At 40.2% G+C, this 15,431-nt stretch overlaps 1 long non-coding RNA gene across 1 annotated transcript; it reads right to left on the minus strand.

Annotated features, from left to right (window-relative positions):
• Positions 1-1,504: 1,504 nt before the first annotated feature.
• Positions 1,505-12,320, minus strand: LOC107317582. Its single transcript, XR_001556937.2, has 3 exons — positions 12,270-12,320; positions 2,018-2,213; positions 1,505-1,900 (listed from the first exon to the last, which is right to left on the minus strand). It is a non-coding gene; the product is annotated as an uncharacterized LOC107317582 (long non-coding RNA).
• Positions 12,321-15,431: the final 3,111 nt, after the last annotated feature.

Genomic DNA, 15,431 nt, shown 5'->3' on the forward strand with positions numbered 1-15,431 from the left:
CTTGGAATCACTGATTTTAGATTTGCTTTTATGTGGACCAAAATAGCTGAATATTAGAAAAAATAATTGTGTGGAAGAAAAACCATACCTAAGATGGATTAAACACGTTATTCATTGTGATCCTTTACAGCAAAATAATAATAAAAAGAAAGCAGTTAGTACTGTTTCCTCCCTTGTGTGAATACTTGGTATTTATGTGGTATGTGTAACATATATTAAACATATTCACAGAATTTTCTCTGTCCATGTAGATTTTCACATATTACAGTGTTAAAATAATTGTATTTAGGCAGTAAGGGAAATCAAAATGTTAACTGCATGGTTTGGTCCTATACGAAGAATGTCCTCAATTAAGGCAGAATTTCAGACTCTGCAAACCTTGTGGTTTTCTCAGGTTTTACACTGAAGGGACTATTATTCTTTTGATCTGTATTTTTGGAGTGAAGCATTCAGAATTTTCTCCTTACGACTCTGAAGTTTATGAAAGTGGAATTGCTGGAAAATTAAAATCCTCATTGCTTGAAAGTAACCTCACAATCCAAACCAAACTAACACTTCTACCATCTCCTTCTAGAGGCAAGCACTACTTGTTTTCTCCCAGGGAACTGTGACAGAAAAAAGTATCTGCAGCAGATCAAAGTTCCACTTGCAAGTTTTCAAAGAAATGGCCTTTAAGATGGTGTGTAGATGGTGTGTTCCTACTAAATCTTATCTAGCAAGTCTGTAAACCAAGAATTAGAAGTCAGTGAAAGGCAAAGGATTATTCTGTATGCACCTTATTATACTCTTCACTAAACATCTACTGTTGTCTGCTTCCAGATGAGTCTTGCAGTAGATGGATCTTGGGTTTGACCCAATACCATCTTCTCTGCGTTCTGCTGTGCTCTATGAAAAGCCTGATTAGAAGTGATGTATCACTCTTATCACTAAACGGTTCTTGAAATGGCAAGGCTGTCAGTAATTTTCAGAGCAAAATTTTTTACAGAAACCTTTTGAGCTTTGCTCAGTTTTGGAAGAAAATTAGTCCCCAGGTCAGCCTGTGAGATCACTCAATCACTCATCACTTCCATGCAGATAGCCTTCCAGAACACATTGTGAAAAGCTGGCTATTTGTTCATGTTTCACACCTCCTTAATTACCCACCTGTGTTCCTTTTACTATCAGAGCTTGAATAGGATCTCTCATAAAATGGAGACTGAAAGGAAATTGCTGGTTTTCTTGGATTGCATCAGCAGTGTAAAAGGGAATCAATTTTTGAACACTCTGCCCCCTTTCATTTTCCTTTACCTGTGTTCCTTCCATTCCACTGTGGATCCTTTCCATCCAACAGCTATGATGCACTGAACAGCAGATGTCTTAAGGAGAGGGATCCATATTTGCACTCTGTTGTATACCATTTTTCCCAGTCTTAAAGCTGGATTTAAGTCTAGAGAATTATGGAAAAATAGTGTCAGATCTCCTCAGCTACAAGGGAATGCTCACATATTCATTTCCAGTTAGGCTGCTCTGTGAGGAACATTTGAACTAACTTTTTATGATGATATTTCCCTTCTTCGCATCAGAGTACTGCTGGCATTCCCATTTTTGCCAAGAGCTATGGGCCATAACTTCTGCATTTCTTCTAAGTAGGAGAAAATAAGTCATTTCTGTGTATGATGGAGGGAGATACAAAAGTTACTAATACTTCAAAATAACTTCTAACACTTTTCTCAATCCACACCTCTGCCAAAGAGAGTTCATCAGGAAGAGCAGCATGATCTCACTATCTCTGCCTGTGACAGCGCAGCAGCAGTTATCTCTAAGGTATAGTAGATGGTGGTGAATCTGGCTCTGGTTATTAAATCAGGGTCAGTTTCAATGCCAAGTAGTTTCTCTTGTGATGTCTTCTCCAGCAATGAGTCTTTAAAGAAATTTCCCCAGTGGGACAGGAAATAGAGAAAGTTTTTTTCTTGTGATAAAACAAATAAACAAACAAAACCCCACACCTAGCTGGTACAGTGATGATCTTAGTACCTACCTGTAGCAGTGACCATATATAGAGCCTGCTTTGCTCTTTGTTCCTTTTCTTGCCCAGGTCATTTAGTCCCGTGGTGTATCAAGGACTGCAGAGATGGAGATTGAAGGGTAGGGCACAGCAATAGTCCTTGCTGTGCCGTTACTTAGGAGAAAACAGCCCTTTGGGGTTCATAAGGCACTTGGCCTGAGGTGAAAACCTGTTGGAGACAAGTTTGTTCTGTGAGCAAGCGTGAACAGGCCATGAGAAAAGGTTACAGGGAGCAGCCAGCATTTATCTCTCAACGTGTTTGTGGAACTCCTGCTCCATTTTCACTGGCTTTGTCATGCTACTTTGCAAATATTGTCAACCTGGGAAAGATACATGTTTCTTTCCCCAGTGAAGAGGAATGCAACAGCATAGTGGCTTTGAGAAAAACACTTGCGAAACAGAAATCCTTGTAATTCCATCCTTTGCTATTACTCTTGTTATTAGATTGAGCCAATGCTCTTCCCTCTCAAACGAGGACCCCCTAAAACCACTTGAAGTGCAATGTAAGAGAATAATGGCAATTGTTTCCCTGTGCAATGACATGAGTGCCAAACTACAGCTGCCCTAAGTAGCGGCAGGTCCAAAAGACTGTACTTACATGTATAGGAACAAAAGGGCAAAAGCCAGAGCCCTGGCTTTGGCAGACTGCAAAGGACAGGGCTCTGAGAACAGAGGGTAGAGACAGGATTCCAGATACGTACACGTTTTGGCAGGTTGGTGTCATTTCATCCTCTAAAGGTGAAGGAAAAAAAAAAAACCACACAAAAAGGACATGCAGCAACAGGGAATAACTGTTCTCTCTTTAAGACTCTGTGCTATTCTTCCTGTCCATTTTAACCTCCCACTTTTTGTGAAATAAAAATGATGGAAGCAGATAAGGAGTGAATTCAATTAAGCTTGATTCTTCCCCTTAAAGAGGAATCCAGGAAGCTCTCTGCTGTCTTGTTTCTCCCTTTGAAGTGTCTTATCATCCTTCTCTCATTAAAGTATAATGGACTAGCAGTGGGTGTGCCGGGATTTGACACCCAGTGGGGAACTACTCCTAATCCTACATGATCACCTGATCCAGTTTGGCTTATTTTCACAAGTCACTGACCCCATCTTCACCATCCTAAGAGGGGGAGGACCAGAGAATTATTGTGAAGGACTTAGCCCTAATTGGCTGCCCCCTGCATAGGTGTCACAGGAGACGGCTCCAAACACGGACACATAAACAAATGCAAGACTGCCTACAGACCCTCTGCGAGGAAGGAAGAAGGGGTTTTTATCAGGTGTCTGGGCCTGTTTGATCACACAGTGTTCTGGATGCTGCCTTTATCTTTCCAAGTCAGTGGATAGCATTGACTCACCAGTCACTTAGTGAGGTGGGAGCAGCTTTTGGGCCACAGCAACAAACAAACAAAGATGGGAGCCAGGAAGACAGAAGATATCTGCTCTGGCACCATGGGCTTTATCTCTGTCATTTGGCTGCATGCTCGGAGATGAGCTCGATGGCTTTTAGGATTGAATGGGTCTTCATTAGGAATTGGATAGTTGTTCTTGCCTCCAGAAAAATTCCTGTTTTCCCAACAGAGTGTCTCAAATGATATAGCCTGGTTATTCTTCTATCTGAACTATGAACAATATCTGAGAAAGAATTCACCTTTGGTTACAGCCTTCTCTTTCTTTACCCAGAGAAAGACAATGGAAGCAAAGGTTATCATACCACAGTCTGATACACTCTGGCTTTCTCTGAGATAGCACAAATAACAGTATCATATTGTTCACAAAGGGCAGTCCTGTAAGTGTCTCCTATAGACAGGCACTCCTTCTCTTTACCTCTTATGTGGAGGACAATGTGCTTTATCGCCTCATCTAGGAGGATAAACCTCAGATGTTACACAGAAGATAACCTGCATGAACATACTTCACTGTTCCTGACCCACTGGCTGCCTTATTATATCATCCAGATGTTGTTCTGGTGGCTGCAAAAGGCTGACGTGGAACTGGGACTGAGGTTCATTCAGAACAGCTACAGTTTTATGATTATGAAAACAGCAACAGGCAGGAGGTTCCCAAGAAGAGCAGAATCATGTGCATGCCTGTCTTGTATGTGAGATAATCTACAATGATTTTGGCTTCTGATGGTGGCTATCTGCAGTTGCAGAGATCAAAGTCAATAGAGAAACGCAGGACTGACTGGTAAGTAACACCAACACCTCATGAAACTCAAAGGAAAACATTTGGATACTCACAAGACTCTTCCTTTCAAAGTCAACCTAAGAAAACCAGAACACAAGGCACAATCTATACTTCATGCTGAATCATAAGACAGTCAAAAAGTGAGCTGAGAAAAAATTTCCAGCTGGTTCCAGCTGGCATGATTAAGACACACCAACCTTCTCGGCCAGCTGTAAACAAGCTGCCTTTGGCTGCCCAGCAGGACTGACCTGCTATCTTGTGCAGCTCCATTAGCAGGGGACAGCTTCTCATAGCAACCAAGAGCAAGAGGTAAACTTCTATCTTCCAAGATACGGTGAGACATCAGGATGGCTCTTTCCCAGGAGTCTTTTGGCTCCATGTCTGGGTTTTGCTGTCAATACTCACCACATTGTCTGGAACACAACATCCTAAATTTCTCTTTACCTATTTTTAACCAAAGTTGTGAGGTACTCATATCCAGGCACAGTAAATTAGGCATAACAGCAGCCAGGACGCAGCAGGAAAATCAGATCCAAGTAGAATTTCTGATTGTCAGGTCATCTCTGTGACTTTTATTTTTTAGTATCTTTTGGAGGTTTCAGGGAATTTCTTGCCCTGGCAGGGTATCTCTGCTGTTTATTAATTGTGTTTTCTCCCTAATTAGATGTCCAAAAGTTTCTACATGGAAGGCAGACTACAAGCAACAGGGAAATTTCTTAACAAGTTTCTTCAGCATAGCCATTTATGATAAAGTATTCAAAGCTCCCAGGAATATGAATTTTTGCACTAGGTGATTTCCTAGTACCTTAAGGATGGATAAGATGACAAATATAGGGAGCTGAAATCAGCAAGGAGGTAAATCTGTTATTGACTCAGAAGAGTCTTTTATTATTATTATTATTGAGTTCTGGTACAGCTACAGAGAAAACTTTGCTCTGTTTGGTTTTCTTTTGAGCCCCACAGAGGTTTCAAAGTAAGAGCGTAGGTTCAGTTCTGGAGTTGTAAAGAAATAACAATTTGAATCAGTTTTCAGTTTGGGTTTGGGCTTCGTTCAATGCTGTCAAGTGCATTTATTCAGTGATTAAAGCTGTTCCAACAGCTCTGGCCATGAGGAAGCTAAGACAAACCCAGAGGACATGCAGATCTGGACAAGTACTCTTGCTATTTTTTATTTTTTTTTCCTGCTAATTGAATGTTCCCACAGACCAAATCCCTATTGTCTTAGGCAGAGGAAGAAGCAGGTAGAAATTACCCTGGCCTGAAAAAAATCTTCCTGTCTATAGACACAAAGCTGGTACAAGATGAGAAAAAAGAAGAGGTATCTTCTTTCACAGATTAGGAACAAAGGCACAGAGAGGTGAAGTGACTTTGCAAAGATAGCACAGGAAGGCTGTAGGAGAGCTAGGAGATGCACCCGAACACCATGAACCCCTCTCTGTAACCACAGGCTGCCTGTCCTTCCTGCCACCCCATCCAGCTTGTATGGGACCTGATCAGATCTCCATAAAATAAGAGCAGTGACCCACATGGCTGGGGGGAGAATGGGGAGAAAGCAAGCCCGTTTATTTTTCTTTTTGCTACTTTATCTCACTTCAATTGGAGCAGTTGAAAATGTCAAGAATAAATGAAAACAACTGTTGGGCAACAATCCAAGTGGTTAACAAAGAACCATGAACTCTTTTAAGTCCTAAATCTAAAAGGTGCTGGCATAAAAAGAATAGCATTTTTCTTCACAGAAATCATTTGTTGAACTCTCTGGTTCTGAAGAGGACTCCTTGCTTTCTCCCTATTCGCTTCACTCACTCTTTAAAAACAAACCACTCCATAAAAATACAATTTAAAAGTTATGTGTTGTATTGGATGTTTCCTGACAAGCACAATGTTGTCACCCATGTCACATCAGATGTCCTGCCATAAATGACAGTCATTAGAAACACAGTTTAAGGGTCCCCTTCCCAAAATCATGTTCCTCTGGATTTGAGTTCAAATGCCAAGGTAGGTAACTATTTTCATCTTTGTCTGGACAGAGAATTTCCTGCTCATTGTGGGTCAATGGCTTGTCTAAAAGCACCTGTCTATCCCAAAGGGTCAAAATGCAGTGCCAGACTGGGGCCAGTGCCATCTTCTCCCTTCCTCAATCTCTCCTCTTCTAGTTATAGCTTAGTAAAACAAATAGCTAATTTGATTATCCCAATTTATGGAGTTGCCAGCGTCAAAAAGCAGAGAGAAAAGTGCAGTCAAAACCCAGCCTGAAGTTCTGGCAAAGGCAGAACATACTACCACATTGTGATCTTGCTCTTTCAGTCAGTTTCTCATAAGAAGTTATTTAGAGGAGTACTGGCTTTGCAAAGCTGAGCTTTATGAAAGTCCTAAGCTTTCACAATTATCTGTAGTGAACATAACCTGAATAATAGGCAATATGCCAGAATGCACTATCAGCTGAAAACTCAAATCACAAGTCACTTGTATTCCTTAGACTTAAGAGGAACATAAAACAGCAGTGACACCAGTCAAACCAACTGCTCATCAGTAAGCTGTGAAAATAAACGCATTATCAACATCATTTATTAAGCACTAGGATTACTTTGTGATAAATGATATAGAAGAGGCCATAAGGAAGTGGGTAATTCCAACCTCAGAGCAAAGTTTGAGTAGCGTGCTGAAAAAAAGATGACCTGGGACCACGTGTTGATAATAGACATGAAAGGTTCAGCACCTGGTTATTAAACTAGCACACCTTATAGGCTGTTAAATGAGGCAAGGATGCTACAAACCAAAACCAAAATATAGTAAAAACAAATAAATAAGGTCACCTTTCATCTTGCAGTTCAGTAGTTGCAAGAATACCCTTTTTCAAAGTTTCTTGCCTGGAATGTGTCTAAGTAGAGATGATTCAATGACATCAGAAAATGAAGAAAGCTGCGAAACAGCCCAAATGAGGATTTATATGACAACAGCATCAGGGTAGAAAAGAGCACCCATTGAGTGACATCTCTCCCTGCTCTCTCCTGTGCTCAGACCTAAAAAAGTATCATCCTTTCACAGGGCTGGGCGGTTCTTTTCATTACTACTGTGTAAGAGGAAGAGGAAAAATAAGAAGCAAAATCAAATGGCCTGATTTCCCCTTCTGACTTTTTAAGGCAGAAAAAAATGCACCAAAATTAACTGAAATCAGGAAAGCAGCAAGCAAGATTAGAATGTCTCTAATTATTTATTTAGAATTCCCCAAGGATGATAGAAGGGAAGAGCTGGGGACATGCTGAAACATTGCCCCAGGCACATTCAGCAGTTATTAAAAAGAATTCACTTCCATGCAAATTGTATTTCATCAGCTAATTAAGAAGGTATTTATCCTCTGCTTTAATTAATATCTTGTATCTTCCTTCCGAAATTCTTAATCATTGAATGAAATCATCATAGAAATATTGCCCTGAAGTTAGCATAGGCATTTTATATCTCAGGAAAACTCACGTGTGTGTGTGAGTGAGAGAGAGTATATTTTAATAGCAGTAATTATAAAATACTCTGCCAACTTATAAGGCTGCTTTGCATTTCTGACTTGCTGCCAGACGTTTTTTTTCCCCCCAGAGTCTGATGAATAGCAACTGTTGTGTACGTAAGATCTGTGCTCCATTTAAGCAATATCCCCAAAGAAATTGGTCTTCCTAGCCGTTAAGCACAACTTTGTTAGGCAGTGCCCGGGGCAATTGACAAAACTCATTTGTTAACTAAAAACTGTAACCAGTGGCTTGTCTACTGGCGGTGCGTACTTTCAGTAAGGCCACATTATAATAGATGGAAAATCGGTTATTTCCTGAGCATCAGCAACCAATTTTCCACCAGTTAGCCTGGAGATGCATATCCCTGAGGTATGTAGAAAACAGAATTAACTGGTATCAGCTTAAGCATGGTAAACTAGCAAAACACATGGCAGACTTTCTAAACAAACTAAATCAGCCAGGCTGGAGTATTGCTACTGGCACCTGCAATTTATCTTGCTATGCCATTAATTTTTCATTGAAGTACAAGAAATTTCCCAAGAGAAGAAGGTGCAATCTCCCTCAGTTGGAATATTTCAGTCCAGATTGCTCACAGTCCTAAGAGAAGTGTTACAATTCAACTAGAAATTACAGGCTTTACATAAATGTGACCAAAATCTCTGCTACACGAGAGATGACTCTCAGGATAATAGTCCAGACTGGTCTATAAATTTAATCTATAGATTTAGGAGATGGAGCCTCACTTCCTTAAAGCTCCCTCACTCTTGCTATTGAATCAACAGGTAGCGTTCAGTCCAGAAGAGCACCACCCACATTCGCTTGGAGACATTCCTCACCCAGAATACTTGATTCAGCGGAGCTATCTGTTAATGTAAATAAAAACAACCACAAGTAGGATGTAGCTTATCAATCATTTCTGAAACATTCTTATCTCTTGTAGAGTTTCTCATGGGGAAATTACATGAAGGCTTCTCTCCCTTCTCTTTCTTGCAAATATATGCCTGGAATGCCCTGCAATGGGTAAACTACAAACTAATTGCCATAAACATAATTAGAATAATTCACTCACTTCAGTGTGAACTGTCACAAGATTTTCATCTTCCAAGATTAGGAAAATAGTAAGACCAAATATGAGAATACTTGGGTTTAGTTCTGGGGACAGATATACTGACAAATCACTAGGATAAGCCCATCACCTCCTCAGTCCTGGAACAGTAGAGTACTTCAGACATTTTAAAGGCTTACTTGATTTTGTTTAGGAGCCTTTCTAGATTTGTTTCTGTTCTTATCTTATTCTCACCTTATCAGTCCCCTTATTAAGGGGTGCATGGAATTTTGGTAGGAACTTAAGAAGTGATAGGCCTTGATTTTCCTTTTATAATAAAAAGAACATGGCAGTACCAAGGATGAAAAGATATGAATGTTCTGCCACGTGATTAGATGGTCTGAAGCGGAATATATGTGCACATACACAACATAACTGCAAACCAGGCTGTGATTTACTGCCAGACTTAGAAATGCTTTAAAGACTTTTAAGCACAGGAAGAAATATGCTGTTAGTAAAGCTTCCGCGTTATCAGCCCAGCTAAATAATGATGTGCAATGTGTCACGTGTAAAGAATATATTAATACTTGGATAAATATTTTTCTAATGTCTGTTTGGTTGATATCTCCTTGGCATATAACCCACGGATAGTAAATAACACTCACATTTCTGTTTACTTAGGGTCTGTTTTCTCTCTTGTCTTTTACACTGGCAATAGTTTGGGGGCCAGAAGGGAGGAAAAAGGGAGAGGGAACTGGAGCTCTATAAAGTGTTTGTTTTCCTTACAAATTTCATGAGAAATAAACTGTTTATGTTTTAGTGTTTCACTGGCATGGAAATGTTAGATGATTGTGTGACTGTCAAAACGTTTAATGCGTAGCCAAGCAGTAGCATTATGAAGAGCGGGAGGGGAAAGAAAATGAGAAACTGTAGAAACACAATGAAAAAACAAATGAGTCCGCTCTACCTTGGGGCTCCTAACACGTTATTTTTCCTTGCTTGTGGGCATGACTTAATGTTGGTTACTTCCTTTGGCTTCAATCCGCATTCGTTTTAATCGTCTGTTTTGACAACCTCTTCCCCCCTCAGGCTCATCTCTAATTGAATTTGTCATACAATCCTCACCTCCCCTGAAACTGTTTGTATGGGAGGGAGGCTGAAAGACAGCTGGATCCAGGCTGGTTTCTGAAGCATTACCTTCAGAAATCTACCCACTCCAGCCCTCCTTTTGCAGCTGAGAGGGTTTACATTTGTCCTATTTCCCACAAAAATGGGAAAATCTGGCTGCCATGCTACCAGACTCCATTTAGGACTTGGTAGACATCCAGTTCAGATCACTACCAGCTCCTTTCCCCCCACTGTCTTCTATATCACAGGGTAGGTACACACTTAAGGAACATATTTACATTGGGAATTTAGCCTTGCAATCCCCAAAATGCAACCTCACAGCTCAGTTTTGTCCTTTATGATCCCTTTGTATATTGGGGGATGTCATTAGAATGCATGTAGTGTGCAAGCAGGGATGCAGACCTAAAATTCTGAAGCATCACAGACCTCATGCCATCAGGTGTAGAAGTATGGCAGAATCTGACACATGATCTTCAGTGAAGCAACAGCTTCTATTTGTAATAGTGACCAAAACAGAATACAAGAATGATATTTGATTCCCCCCCCCCCCCCCCCCAATCCAAATGTCCCCAGGACTGTCAGTCTTAAATACTGAGCTTTTATTCTTACCAAACTAATTTTTTACAATACAAAAATGAGACAAAAAACACTCAGCCTAAATGCACTCTCTCATGCATACACACACTTATTATCTTTTTTCACTATAAGTCCACAATAACAAGATGAAATGCTTTTTTTTTTTTTTTTTGTACTTTATACAAGGCTTGCTTGCTTTTTAGTATTTGTAATACTGAATCTGAGCAGCTCCACCTTGGTAGCTTAAATCGATAGCATTAGGCATTGGAGAGATTAGCATAAGAACACCCATCTTGTTCCTTGGCATAAGTGGAACCATCATGCTGTCTCCATCTACTCAAAAGCATTGTGTCAACATGTCCCTACAACAAGAGTGTTCATGGTGTCTAGATAACACGTGCCACATGTTCAACACATCACCATGTTATCTCATCTGGCCAAACACTACAGATAAACAATGTCATGGGAGCACACACGTGCTTTAGACAGGGTCTGATCAACTCAAATTTACAACTGACTGCAACATAAACAAAAATATAGCAAATTTCCATAGGCTACATTTTAAAGATAACCTGTAGAGAAACTTACATTATAAAATTAGAAGTGTTAATGCTTAGGAAGGCTTGTCATCAGAAACTACAGAATTTCCTACTGAGTGCCTATGTACAAAATACATGCTTACTATTATTTTAATTTGATGCTACAAAGTAACTCATTTTCCTTTGCAGAGACATATTGCTTCTAAAGTATGCGTTTGAAAATCATAATTTAATTCTATCATTTAACGTAGGGTGTTTGGTCCAAGCAGCAAACATTCCATCCCACTTTGGGACTCTGCTACCCACAAACCCCCAACCCATTTCCTCCTTTTCTTTGTATTACAAGGCTAGAGAGGAAATCCTCTTAACCCTCCAAGAGGCTGTTGTTTCTGTGATTCACCAGTGAATCACAGAATTCAGTAGTGGCTAAAGTGGTTACTGTTCCTACATCAATGCAGTCCAGAAGATGAAAAATCAAACTGTATCTGACACTACCATTGTAAAGTGGATAAGTATTTCCAGATGGCAGATTCTAATCTCATGTATCATTGCCTTTCTCTCACACACAGATAAATGTGAAGGCCTCGTAAATAAAGGATGTAACATCAGGGATGGAGGTAGGATGTGAAGATTAGTTTCCTCTTCTTCTGTCTTAAGCACACAGAAGTTAGTTTTGGCTGTGTTCAACCAGAGCTTACAGACAAGAGAACATTAGAAAGCTAACTTCTTGTAAAAGCCATTTGCCAAATGAAATAGAAGGAATTAATAATAATACTGAATTTGAATTAGAGAGGAATAATATATATGTCCTCTTCAGATATCAGCTCTTATCCCCTTGATATCTTTATTCATTAACTTGTTAAGAAACATCTTCTCAATGTTTTCTCAAATATAAGCAGATTGATACTGCTACTCCTCAGTTTGAAGTGATATGAGGAAAGTCTGTTAGAGTTCATTTGGCATTTTCTTTTGTTATGTTTTGTATTCAACTGACACCTTCCTTCCTTCCCACCAACAAACTCATTGAGATAGACACAAATTCTTTGGCAGCAAGGAAACAAAAACTGCTTGTAGGCATATGCTTCAATCCACAGCCTCAGAAATGACCCAAATTCAACACATCAACATTATATACCATAATATGATGGAAAGTACAACAGCAGCAGAGCAGCAAGATCCCAGGCTGCAACAAGTAAGGATTTGCTCAAACACAACAGCAGCAGACATAGAAATAAGAAAAAAAACCAACAACCTACCTTCAGGAGTCAAGCACCCAAGGAAGCCTAAGGAAATACCCTTGCTTCCATTGCCAACCCTTAAATGAGGTCTGCAAAGGGGTGGAGCTAGGATATACCCCTTCTTGTTACTCAGGTGTATTACATGCACCTGACCTCTCCCAGGTTGGCCCTGCCTTTCCACTGGGTGCTCAATCACTGTTTCAAGCTGTGACTTAGCATTTCCATTACATACATTATCTTTTGCATGTTAACAACAGTCCTTATATTTTGCATAAATAATATTGCATAAGTAGAAATATATGGGCTAAACCAAGATACAACACTGAAAGGCATGGCTAACTGGTGCCTGAATCCCACACTGTGGAGTGTGATTAAATGATTCTGTGCTAACAGTGTAATCAGTGCATTAGTGACCCTTACCGGTTATTTCCTGTGTGGTGAAATACCCACCAGTAGTGATCAAAACCTATCACTTAATTGCACTGTGTTTTACTTGGTGATATGCGTTTGCTTTGAGCTTTCATGTTTTTCAGCACATGTGTGTTGAGGATCATGCAGGATGCCTCCAGTCCCCCAAAACAATGTAACTCTGGCAAGTGATTGACCCCACAGAAGAGATCACAAATTGGGCACCAAACCAACAAAAAGAAACTGTATCCAACCTTCATGTCTTTCCACTTTCAACCTTCATAACACATTAAGACAACAGGCCAAGGGTTCCCAGTACAGAACATGTAGGAAGGAGCCAAAAATTTGGCTTTTTCCATCCCTGCCATGAAGTGGGATGACAGGTTCTGATGGGAGAAGAAGAGACAGGTCAAAATGTGTCAGTGCTTCTGTTTCACAAGGAAGGACGAAAGTCACTGGCTAAAGCAAGTCAGCTACATGGCTAAGCAACAAAGTGGGTTAATTATACCATCGCTTTCTGCCATAAGAACTGGAGTTTCCATTACCAAATTAAACCCACTCCCAGGTGAGATACACCACTGATGAGATTCAGCCACAGCTCTGCTCCCTCTCTTGAGAGCTTTATGAATATTGCTCTTTTCATTTCCCTTGCTGACAGGACCTCAAATGGCAAGGGCCGCAATTGCAGAAGACACTGTAAAAGCCCGCTGACAGGTGATTAACAGCTCTTGGATGCTGTGAGTCTGACCACACTTCTGACCATGGGAGCCGTTAAACAAATTAGCAGCAGAGTAGTTTTGTGGTTAACTAACCTTTTTCTCTAAACAAGGCTATTAATGACATTTCCAGGCCTGGCACCTCAACACACTTGTGAGGATACAAGAATATCCTTCAGACTTCAAACTTCTGCTGTAGTGATCTGAGGTACAGATAAATCCTAAGTCTGAAGATCTGAAGGGTTTTCAGAAAGGTGCTCCACGACTACTCTCATGCTTCCTGGGCTTAGCCTCTTCCTGAGACTGTTGGGAGAATAAGGTGATTGCTCCAGAGATTGTGAGATCAAGCCTAGAGGGCACAGAGAGAAATATACTAAGTGCCAGTCTGGTTGCATTTGCTTTCAGAAGACAGGAATTACCAGGAGAGATGCGAAGTTATAATGACCCAGGTAGCATGTCCATTCTCACTTTACCTTCCCTTTTGTCTTTCCCACTCTTTTGTTACATTGGTAGGCAAAGAATCCTTGTTATGACAATCAATACAATAGCTATCTAAGGAATAAGAGCAGATGGTTTCACACTCTTACACAGTGAACTGCGTAAATTACAAGAGTCATTAAGTGCAAACACTGTTGAGAGGTTCTCAGCACCACTAAATCATTGAGGTGTAGAGTGCATAGAGAGTGAGTGTTTATCATATTTAGACAGATAGAATTTGCTGCAAAAAACATTATGCAAACCTATTTTTATTCTTTGCAGCTAATGGAAGCAGGTGGATATCCAAAGTCCAAGCCTGAAGTGCTTTTTTGCTTTGGAGGCTTTAGGGTCCAACACTTTCTGTTTCTCCTTAATGCATGGATGAGAATTTAGGGCTGCCCACAACCTGGCCTGCCCTCTATATACTTAAACATGCTGAAAGCACTGGCTACATTGGTTATAAACTGAGAAGGAGGAAGAAAACAAAGCTTATGTTATACTCAGGCTCTTCTAAGCCTCTTCTGCTGTGGCCTGCTGTTTTCATTTCAGAGAAAGTGTGTTGTGCTTTCAAAGGAGGTAAATAATATGATTCTGAACTCATTCAGTGACTTATGCAATTTACATTGCGGCTCAAACAGCTGCTTCTTTGAACAACAGTTATCATTGTTGGTCTAAATTGCTTTCATATTCTGAAAAACAACTACAACAACAACTTGCCTACTTTTTGAACCCTTTCTTTCCATGACAGAATTCAAACCCTGGGATTATAAAATATCCAAATCTACCCTCAGAATGCTCCCTCAATGTAGGGTTCCACTAGTAATAGAAATATTCTCTTTCATGCCCCAATCTAAAAATCTGCCATGGGATAGATGGGCACAGGATCTCCTTATTAGGAGGGATGTATTTTCAGTTAGGCAGTTAATCTCACCTGGGCTCTCTTATTTTTTATTGAAAAGAGAACACCTGAAGGATAAATCACTTCTTCACTTAAAAGAATTCTCATGAGAATTTCAAGCCTGCTGTTGGCCACTGTCCCCTTTGCAGAGGGGAATCCAAGACTGATAGGGCCAAGAAAGAAGAGGTTTTGTTCTATAGCAGAACTGCAGGTATACGAAAACTACTAAATATGAAGAGGAGACTGGCAGGTTCTAGACACATACAGATTTAATTGCCTGTAGAATTTTTTGACTGCAGTTTTCATCTAAGTGAGTTGCAGCAGCTCTATAGTCTCCATTAGAGTCTTTCTTCTCTCCAGTACTCCCAAAAATCTGTCTTCCTTTTTCATTTCCCCATGCATATCATCTTCTGCCATGAGAAGTTCTTTGCAAGAGACATTGCAGGTGTCTTTCAGATAAACATGGGTCTCCCCTGAGTCTTTCAGATACTTGCCTTTCCTGTGATGATGCCTTGGATATGATGGAAAAGCTAGAATGACCTGTTATCTGAATGATTCAGAACTAGTCTGGTGCTTTTTCTCCAGTCACAGAGTTGTAATATGATCAGTCAATGTTGGAATGAACCTTGGTATTTACATACAAATTATCCTAAAATTGGCCAGGTGTGTCACCTGCAGGAT

Source organism: Coturnix japonica, chromosome 8, assembly GCF_001577835.2.
Source record: "Coturnix japonica isolate 7356 chromosome 8, Coturnix japonica 2.1, whole genome shotgun sequence".
Taxonomy (NCBI): domain Eukaryota; kingdom Metazoa; phylum Chordata; class Aves; order Galliformes; family Phasianidae; genus Coturnix; species Coturnix japonica.